At 33.3% G+C, this 11,311-nt stretch overlaps 1 long non-coding RNA gene across 3 annotated transcripts; it reads right to left on the bottom strand.

Moving 5' to 3' along the window:
- Positions 1 to 1,163: 1,163 nt before the first annotated feature.
- On the bottom strand, positions 1,164 to 10,727 carry LOC126821854 (uncharacterized). 3 transcript variants are annotated; one of them, XR_007680518.2, is made up of 8 exons: positions 10,684 to 10,727; positions 9,472 to 9,618; positions 8,565 to 8,658; positions 8,020 to 8,198; positions 7,279 to 7,431; positions 5,482 to 5,568; positions 4,628 to 4,747; positions 1,164 to 1,878 (listed from the first exon to the last, which is right to left on the bottom strand). It is a non-coding gene; the product is annotated as an uncharacterized LOC126821854 (long non-coding RNA). The 3 variants fall into 3 exon arrangements; XR_007680516.2 differs by lacking the exon at positions 10,684 to 10,727 and adding an exon at positions 10,494 to 10,653; XR_007680517.2 differs by lacking the exon at positions 10,684 to 10,727 and adding an exon at positions 10,443 to 10,460.
- Between the last annotated feature and the right edge of the window lie 584 nt (positions 10,728 to 11,311).

Genomic DNA, 11,311 nt, shown 5'->3' with positions numbered 1-11,311 from the left:
ATGTTAGCCACTTGAATTTTCAAAAATGGCTGCCATTTTCCAAGATGGCGGACATCTTCGGCTTTTGTTGCACAGAATTTTACCCACTGGACCTATTAAAAGGATTTTATACGCTCACACTTTCATCTGGGTATATTATGTCGTCGCCTATATCCATCTGTCTGGACGTCTGTTTAGATTTGTAGACAGTCAAGAGATCCAAGAGAGAGAAATGGGATTTAACGTCCATTCAACACAAACCAGGTCATTTCAGGACTAACACATGGTTCAATTTTATTTCAATAATTTGCTTGTGCATAGGGGTCTTTAGCAGTGGGAGGAAACTGGAGGTCCCAGAGAGAAAACCAACGAGGTTGGACAGGGATAGAATGTTCAAACATGGTGTAGATAGATGTTCGTTAGATGCGCGCGATGATGAACATTTTCTGTTTGGACTAAGCAGGGATAAGCCATTTCTGTTGTCAAGGAATGAAATGAAATTTAACATCTTCTTGTTCTGCACCAACCAGGCAAATATAAACAGGCATACACCATGCAGTGTGCTATGAGTAACTTGCACGCTGTATAGACAGGATGTCAGTTTTTTGTCACAATCGGACACCTTCTGTCCTGCACCACTGACAGTGGAAAACCAGTGACAGTTGAGAATTCGGAACACAATAACTCTGTTTCTATTGGGGTAAAATGTTCATTAGGTGATTGTTTTCAATAAGTTGATGATCAGCATTTGCACTTGGGCTAACCAAAGATAAGCAATTTTATTGTTGAATATTTGACTCAGTTTCTAGAACTCAGTAACCCCCGATTCTGAGTGAGAGGAATGAAACTTGGCTTATAGTATGGTTAGATCAATACCTTGATAATGATTATTTATTGCTCAGATTAAGAAGAGTCATAAACAATTTGATAAGTGTTCCAGTAATGTGTTATGGGAATTTTTCTTGTATAGTCCTTCTATACAAGACTTTAGCTATTTCTATGGTTAAATGTGCAATGCAAGGGAGAGAATTTTGCTCTGACAGAAGCTTTTCCACCATGGTTTTATTTTTTAACATTTTCGTCCAATCTGCAGGCACCATCCCTCAATTTCTATATAAGGATTATGCTTTAGACATAATTTTCAGTAAAAACAAAAGGTGGACAAGTTTTAATTAAGGAACATGGACTAATCAAAATAATTTAATATTTCAATAAATTCTTGTTTTATCTACATATTTACAATTTATATTTCACAGTCGGTTTGAACATCAATAAAATTGATTTATCTTAAGTTACAAAACACGGTTGATTAATATTTACATATTAAAAGACTGACACAATATCTCTAGATTTATAATAAAAATATTACTAGATTATTCCTGATGTTCGTCAAACCTACAATAAATATTGTAGAAATGTTACCATTAAATATCTAGAGCTGGAACATTTAATTTAATATAATGGCTTGATTCAATATGAATTACCCTATAAAATGTTGAGGAACAGATGACTTTGTGTTCCACCATTCAACTGTCGATAGTTGAAGCCCAATATAAGTCTAAATTAAGTTGGCAACCTGACTTTCCACTTAATATTTCGAAACGAAAATTTAATCGTATAGAGCTAACAGATTAACCTAACTGAATACTTTATTTTGTCCTAAATCAAAGAGATTTGGCACATTTAAAGTTTACTCAAACTAGTATCAATATTTTTCTTCTGATGTATTACACCAACTCAATCCACAAATATTGCAAGCATCTGGTTGGTAATTACACATTTGATAATCCTTTGCATGTCATTTTTAAAATAGTTTCCAAAACACAGTTCTATTTTATCCATTTTTTCCTCTTTTATCCTTTCTTCATTAATCAATATATTTTATATTACACATGTATTCTGAAAGAAAGAAAATTAAGAAAATGTTATATAATTCATTTGGAAAGTGAAACTACAATAATTTTATTACCACTAATCACACTTAGTCTTAAGTTGTAAGTAATGGGGTGAGAAATAAAAGAGAAATCGACCGCCACCGCCACAAATACACTATTACAGGACCACATTATGGTATATCTATATTTTACTGATGTGATGTCATCATTTGATGTTTGTGTACATGATTTTATACTAGATGAAATATTGGACTCGAGTGACAATTTTATTGAAATGCACATCCATGATATAGTGTTTTAAGTTGTTTAATGGTCTCGTGCAAGACAGTGTGTAATATATGGAAACAAAACTCGAACTGAAGTCCTTATGCAGTATCAATATATTACTTAATGGCTTTCTCTTGTAAATTAATACTAAACTTCGTTAATCAACACTTGGAAGATAGACATGAAAGGTGACCAATTTAAATATACTCAGCCAAATTAAAAACTTGACACTGATGAATTTCAACAAAAAAAATTTTCTGGTAAGTCAAATAAATTTTAAAGTGTTTCTAACGATAATAAGTAGTAAGAAGCCTTTAATTTCATAAAATTGTAAAGTCACGTGGATCACGTGACTTTTGAGCATATAAAGATGAAAAACACGTGCAAACACAAACTCGTGAGGTCAATCGATGCAAGTTTGCTTAAACTGAACACGCACACGTAACTTGAACTGGAAAAACAAATTAAAATTGTTATTTTCATCTTTGTTAGAAAATGCTGCGCCTTTCAAATGTAGAACGTCTATGTGCTATAGGTAGGCTCTATGCTGGTCAGTCTGTGGTCACTGTTGCAAGAGCCTTTAATTGTTCACGCCAGACAATAATTAATCTTAGAATGAGAGTGCTGGAACTATTGCCGACCGCCCAAGGGCGGGAGCGCCACGTGTGACGTCACTCCAGGAAGATCAAGCAATACGATTACGTCATCTTAGAAACAGATTTGTACACAACCTCCACAAGTAGAGAGATGTTTGGTGGAAGGGTAACTGCACAAACTGTTCGAAATCGCTTGCAGGCTGCTGGTCTTCGAGCTCAGAGGCCCTATAATGGACCAATATTGAAACCTCTTCATCGCCGTAACCGACTTGTGTGGGCTACAAGACGCATAAGATTTACTCAAAGACAGTGGAATTCGGTTGTCTTTAGTGACGAATCTCGATTCACTTTGAGATTTGCCGATGGCAGGGTCCGAGTGTGCCGCAGACGAGGTGAACGTTACACTCAAGTATGCGTCAGAGAAGTTGACCGATTTGGTGGCGGCAGCGTCATGGTTTGGGGTTCTTTTTGTGCACATGGACGTTCTCCTCTTGTTGTTGTCCAAGGGAACTTAAATGCTGTCCAGTACAGGGATCAGATTTTGCAACCCGTTCTTCTTCCGTTTATGCAGAGACATGGGCCTGGACTAACGTTTCAACAAGACAATGCTCGACCCCATACAGCAATTGATTCCCAGAATATTTTAAGAAATGCCGGTGTCCAAGTCCTGGATTGGCCGTCGCTTAGCCCCGACCTTAATCCTATTGAACACATCTGGGACGAACTGGGTCGACGTGTTCGTCAGCAAGTGAATCCACCACTGACGTTGCAGGACCTTCAACATGCTCTTGCTGAGCAGTGGCGACGTCTGCCTCGGGTAGTGTTTACTAATGTTATGAGATCCATGAGAAGACGTTGTGTGGCAGTACGAGACCCTAGCGGAGGTCACAACCGTTACTAAACACTTTATTCCAATTGTTCTCCAAGTCTGTGAATTTCATTTTGGGGGGTACTGAGACATCATGAACGTTATCAATGTCAAGGACTTTCGGCGAGATGTATTCTTGCTTTCTGTTGATGTCAAGGTCGTCTGTGCACAACATAACACTAAAATAGTTGCCTTTAACCAAATATTAAAAATCTAGTCCCAAAAATCCCGAGTGTCAAGTTTTTAATTTGGCTGAGTATACTACAAGTGGGATAGTAGGGTATCTCTAGGGTATCTCTTTAAACCTACCAACTGTAAAGAGTATACAAATTTTTCAAGGCACTAATGATTTTAATTTCCAACCTTCTAAATCACAGCTGTGTATTACACTACTATCTTTGAATCAAAACTCAATATTTTAATAATATTAGAAATTAAAAACCAGAATTAGCATTCAATCTTGGTCCATTTCAATCAATATTGAAGTTGTTATCTTCCAGGTAAAATATGAGATCCTAATTATAATATCCAATAATTTAAGTAAGACACAATGAACATTTTATAATCTATACATGAATCATGTATTCAAACTTGGTCCATTTCAATCAATATTTAAGTTGTTATCTTCCCGGGAAAATATGGGATCCTAATTATAATATTCAATATTTAAGACACGATGAACATTTTATAATCTATACATGAATCGTGTATTATGATGTTTCGGGCACCATTTGTAATGAACAAAGAAAAACATATCCTACAAGACAATTTGGAAGTAATTAGTAATAACTGATTCAAAAAATAATAAATAAATGTGTAGAATGGGCGTAAACAACTGTCTTCAATTTGGACTGTTCACATATTTCACCAAACATAATTGATTAGAAATTTCATAATTTTTTTAAAAATTTAATATAAATCACTTTACATACATTCATATTACATTAATATGTGCTTTTAGACACAAAGAATAGACCTACATGTCCTTTTAACTATCTGATATTATGTCAGATATGACTTACCTATTATAATTATCACAGGTACCAATTATCTCACACATTGATTATGTATCAACTTTTTTTATATCTAATTCCTCTGCTCTCCATTTTTTCGCCTGTTCATGTAACATCTTTCTTTTATGTCTGTTAAAAAATATTTGAGAATTAATCAGACAATATATTATAATGCAGTGTTACATAAATTACCTTATAATGCAGTGTTACATAAAATACCTTATACTGCAGTGTTACATAAAATAGGGTTACCTTATAATGCAGTGTTACATAAAATAGGGTTACCTTATAATGCAGTGTTACATAAAATACCTTAAACTGCAGTGTTACATAAAATACCTTATACTGCAGTGTTACATAAAATAGGACTAACTTATAATGCAGTGTTACATAAATTACCTTATACTGCAGTGTTACATAAAATACCTTAAACTGCAGTGTTACATAAAATGTTTGCATCAATATTTTTAAATAGGGTACGATCATAAGGGGTTTCACTGTATCTCAATTATCATGATTACGAGGTACGGTAGCTCAGTGGGTAAGATGTTGGCCTAATAACCTGGTGGTCCCATGTTCAATCCTGGTACATTAGGTACTGCTGACGGATATTGCCATGTTTATTTGATTGCTAGTATTGTTTGGATTGAGAAAAGCAAACTCCATTCAATCTATTACCATCTATGTTTAGATCAAGGAAATGGAAACATATATGCATGTGAACAGAAAATTACGCTTTCAATGGCTGTTATGTACTATGTTTATCAAAATTCGGATCAACAGTTTGATAATAAAACATTATAAATTAAGATTAACTTTCTCAGAGAATGCCTAATGAAATAGACCAATAGTTAAATACATACGCTGCATTTTTTTCAAGATCTTTTAGTATGGCTACATTCTTTCTACTGTGTTCATCTAATTGAGCTATATGCCGTCTAGCTGTTCCCCTACAAACAAAAAACTCAGAGAATAATAAATTTGATTAACATAATTCAAGATAGGTTGCCAGGCAATGTAACTAGCTCACCATCAGCTAAGCTGTCATAACTGTCAGAAAGCTCTTGTCAACTTTAACTGTGAGTAAAGTGTTTGATGACAAAATGGCTCTGAATTCAATAAAATTCTGTCTCATCTCATGTCCTATAAAAAGTTATCTTAACTACATTTGAAAGATCAGAAGCAGTGGCATGTAGAGTATTTACAAGATTTATATGACAGGCACCATGCACAAAATTCCGAATTTTGTTGAGGTACATTCTTGTGAGTAGTCACTAGTCAAACACCCAACAAATTCAAAACAAAATTGAAAAAAACTCTGCAATGTAGAATGATTACAAGATCTCCATTACAGGGGCAATAACTCTGCTTTAAATTAAAAAAAAAACTTTGTGTTTCTACAAATGACTAATCAAACAATTTAAGTAAATTCTTTTTTAAATTCTAACTATTACCAGTGCAGCAATTACAAGAATCAACAATGGTGACGACAAGGTGGGCATATGAAAATGATCTCTTAAGACATTTTTGACTAGGGGCTTGGTCCTTATTCAAGAAGACTAAAATTGTTAAGTTACTACCTGGATATCGAAAGGAATATGTCTAGCTATTGTTTGTTAATTATACCTCCATAATTGAACTTTCACTTACTGGAAATAATTCAATCATCGAGTCCCAGACTCTACAACTGGCAATTTCAAAACGTTTTAATTTTTCAACACAATGTATTAAAGCTGTCAACCTTTCTGTGTATTTTTCAGACAATATCTAATCCCCATTTACAGTACACAAATTGATTACTTAACATTTATTTAAAAAAACAAAACCAAAATTTCAACAGTAGATAATGTCCTCTACTTGTATTCAATCAGATTAATTACCTAACACTAATAACAGATATCACTGGCTTGTTCCTGTCGTCTACAGAGGATATCAAAATTGATTATTTAACAATTAAACATACATTATGCAAAAGCAGGTCTTTCTTTAGGCCTGAAATGTTATATAAACTATTAATTAGACATTTATTAACTTATCCAATGAAACAATTATCAACTCTAAATGTCATCTGATGCTTCCAATTTTCATTAGATTTGAATTTGATCTACTGCTCAACTCAACAACCATTGATGATTAAACGCAAAAATGGATAATCAAGACTTTTTTTTATCTATTGAAGTAATTTGACTGTAATTTTCAGAATATTATGGTTACATTATATATTATTTAACTATTATAGTGAGAACTGTCAGCTCTTTATCTAATCTCCTATAATGTATCTTTAATTAAGAAAACAGAACCAAAATATCAATGGCATATAATACCAGACTTGGATTCAATTGGATTAAAAAGAGGCTAATCAAAAGATTTGACCCAACTGTAAAAGGAGGTACTGGCTTGTTTATATCATCTGCAGAGGATGTGGAAATGTTGCATAATTTCAAATTTATTATACCTATACTGAACTGATATTATTAGATTGATATTCCTTTTAGATATATTACATATACTTTTACAGTAAGAGAATAACAATCCCTCAAATTAAACTCAGTGACTGTAAATAACCAACTAAACTAGAGCAATATAAATATTGGATAACAAATGTCATATCACTTTATATTTACAAATAACTTTGAACAATAAAACAGACACATTTTTACCTGATAATGAAAAACTGTGTTATGCTACCAATAACAATCCATAAAATAATGCCAAACAGAACAACAGAAGTTGGATATGCTTTTCTTAATTGACCTTGTTCAAAAGGTTGATTATGAGCCTTGTAATGCATATTGGCATAATATTCTTCTTGTCTGAAAAGAAAAACAAAGCAAAATAAAAATTGCAAATTCTGAACATTTAATTAAATTTAATTTACTTTTATGGACACCATCGGTAGTTGGAGATTTTCAGTTTGTGTGAAAGACATGAAACACTGAAAAATTAACCTGTAAAGTTGAGTCATTCCTATCAATTCACTGTAAGAAGAGTATCAGGACAATTTGACAATAAATTAACTTTGAATAATATCAATTTTTGAAAATTACATTTTCAAGAAACCCAATTTGTTGAATATGATTTTTTTTTGTGATAATTGAGAATTCCACATATTAAGGTTTATGGGTTATTTATAGGAATCGTAAGAATTACTACATTTTGACTATTTTTTTAGTTAATGACCTTATTATTGTTCAAATGTGTGTACCAGTCTTGATTAATTGGCAGTCAAATCAAGCGATAATGCTAAAATAAATTAAACATTCGATGTAAATAATATATTGCTTCTCTGAGATAAACAAAATATACCCTAAAATTGAGCTAAAAGCCTTTGTGTGTAATAACAAATTGTTTATTAATATTGACAACAAACAGATACACACTAGTAAACAGAATTAACAAACCTTTGATTGTAATAACGATGAGGAGGCACTCCTGGACTTTGTACTCCATATTTCGAAACCACTAAACTATTGTCATAATCTAATCGTGAATTATCCTGACTTAAAACCTGATACGCTTCGTTTAATCTCACAAACTTCTCATGAGTCTTTGGATCGTTTTTATTTATATCGGGATGGACCTTAAAAAGAGTACAATAAGTATGTATACATATATCAATACAATAAGTGTGTATACATGTACATCAATACAATAAGTGAATATATCAATACAATAAGTGTGTACATGTACATCAATACAATAAGCGAGTATATCAATACAATAAGTGTGTACATCAATACAATAAGTGTGTATATCAATACAATAATTGATTCCATCAATACAATAAGTGTGTACATCAATACAAAAAGTGATTCCATCAATACAATAAGTGTGTACATCAATACAATAAGTGTGAATTTAGGTAACATCATTCAGTTGAAGTGTTGGGGTACCAGGCCAGGATACTCATTGTGAAGTAGGAATTTGCTTATTATAGTAATATTACCTTCTTTGACTGTTGTATAAAAGCTGTTTTAATGTCATCAGCGGTGGCATTTTTATTAACGCCTAGAACTTGATAATGTGTTCTACTACAATAGCTACAAATAAATCAAAAAAATATTATTTATGCAAACCAAAAATCATCAATCTGATTAAAACACAGATCCTATTTCGTTTCGTTTTTTATAGTTCAAAATTTCGTTTTACTTGTCTTTACTACACTAGGATCTTGAAGAGTTGTTATCATTGACATGTTCTGGATGATGTAAGGGATTAGCCAATGAAGCGGTCTGTTACGGCGAGCTCTAGGTGCATTTTGCACGGAACTGTGGGTAATCTATTAGAAACATCAATGCTGATTGGTTAATCAAATGTCTGACGTCATAGGGTCTAAGTCGGTCTTTTGATCCCTGACGTGACCAATTGCTACAACTTGTCAGATCTTCATGTAGTGTAGGCCATCGAAAGTATAAAAAAAAAACGAAACAAAATAAAGATCTGTATATTAATCAGATTGTAAAATCCTCTAATTTTTATTGATATCATTTTCTAGCTATTTCAGGGTAAACACACAATTTGATCAAATCATACTACTTATAAAAGACTGCAACTCAGTCATTTAAGTTGTAACAGAAAACTGATTGGATACTGTGCCTTTTGTAAAATGGGTTATGTGAAGAAATATTTAATTCAAACAGCTTAGCACACTTTTACACATATTGGTAATATTATTGGATGACACTTGTAAACAAGTCTCTTAATCACACAATCTAAAAATCTAGACACAATGACAGGGAGCTCTTATAAGCTCATAGTAACATGTATGAATTCCGTACAGCTACCTACCACAACATTACCTACAAACAACTTAAATTTAGCTTATAATCCGACAAACAAGCAGAAGATCTCACCGTCTGGCAGCATGTATAATGTATGGTGTTAGATATCGGAGTCTCTTTTCAAAACTGACAGCGCTGAAAACTTTCATTTTGGTTACAGTATTAACCAAATGGCTTATTCAATGTTTAAAATCATCTTTCCTTTCTATATCCATTAAACTAAAATATTCAAAACAGAATTAGACATAAGAGGGAACAATTGTCTCTTTATTTGACTGTGGCATTATAGAACAGTGATCATCTCCATAAGAGACGGTGGCATTTGAAAAGAAAGAGGGTTTAACCTCCTACTTTGCTGCACCTGATGAGGACAGTAATATGCTAAGCAGTAGTGTGTTATGAGGGAAATTTTGTCTGGACAGCACCATTTTTGACCACTCTTCATTGAACTGGCTGCCAAGCCTTCTTCTAAGTGTACACCAAAGTGTAGGTGTACACAGGACCTTGGCACACACGAATTAGGCCTTCTTTCCTGCACAATTTACATGGGGAAAACAAGTGTAAGCATGGTGTTGCAAGTATAGACAGAGACATTGTCATTTTATGTAAATATCATGAACATTTTTGTAACCTAACCTAAGCTTATTTTTCTGGTAGGCCTACATGTATAATAATATTAGGCATAGTCCTAGAGCAGTAGGGGTTAATAAGATAATGAAAATGCTTCTCAAATTTAGCATAGAATCTATAATTTGAACATATCCGTTGTAAGTTGTAACTGCATTTTATGCGTAGACCCCATAACGTGCAAGCTAATGAATGTGTCTCTGGTTACGGTACGCTACAGTTACATCTTAATATGGCGATCATGTTTGATCCGACTCCCTTTTCTATTTCCATGATCACTTTTACATTTTATGATTTTAGGGTTAGGTATTTAAGATTAAAACCTATAAATTCAGGGTTACGGGTTGAAGATTAAAACCAATGAGTAAGACAAAATCTTCAACAATGAAATATTGAGACACATCAAACATAAATACCCTTAATTATCATTATTATGTAATGTAGGCCTAGAAGGGCAGTTTGTTTACTTTTTTGTTGATGTTCCAAGACTAAATAAATGTTGTTTTTTAGTCCATGATACTTTTGTGAAAATAACAGACTCTTTCAAACCACCAGTGTATACAAAGACTTAAATAACTTTTAATAAACTGTGGCTATGTGTTTATTTATCCCACAAAAACAGCAAATAAGACATAGCGGTCAAAAACCTCCAATTACCCCTAAGTACCACTAGAATTTCCAGTCAACAACCTCGGTCGATGGTTGGGCTAAAATTTGGGAATAGTTTGTTTGACTGAAATAAAAAACGCACTAACTCAAATATGATTACATCGTTTTTTGTCTATTTTGATTATTTTCCCCCAAGTTCAAATCTGACAGTTGAAGTCACAACTTTATTGAGATTTTCCTTCCAATAGCAATCCCCTAAACAACGTGTTGACCTCTCTTTGCGAGTAAGGTCGTCATCTAGGGTTAAGGGTCAACGACTGACGTCATCAACTGAAAACAATGGCCGTACTAATATAAACAACTTGAATTAAGTCTGTGTCCGATGCATAAAACTGATGACAGCATAGTATCTAGTCGCTTCGGAATAAAAACAACCGTGTGGAGGGATTTATAGAGGAGTAGGCTACATGTTGTTATCTTAGTTACTGCCACCACTGCTTAATAAAGTCAAGCTTTACGTTTTTCCTCGTCATATTGAGCGACTGGATTAATCGACTGGATTATTCGACTGAATTATCTGCTATGATTTTTTTTTCGACCGGATTATTTGACTGTTTTTTCGGCTATCCCCGGCCCTAAATACCTATTTATCAGACTACTTTTGCCCCATAAATTG

Source organism: Patella vulgata, chromosome 5 (genome assembly GCF_932274485.2).
Source record: "Patella vulgata chromosome 5, xgPatVulg1.2, whole genome shotgun sequence".
NCBI classification, from domain to species: domain Eukaryota; kingdom Metazoa; phylum Mollusca; class Gastropoda; family Patellidae; genus Patella; species Patella vulgata.
The sequence above is the reverse complement of the archived record's forward strand: the minus strand, read 5'-3'. Positions and strand labels throughout refer to the sequence as shown.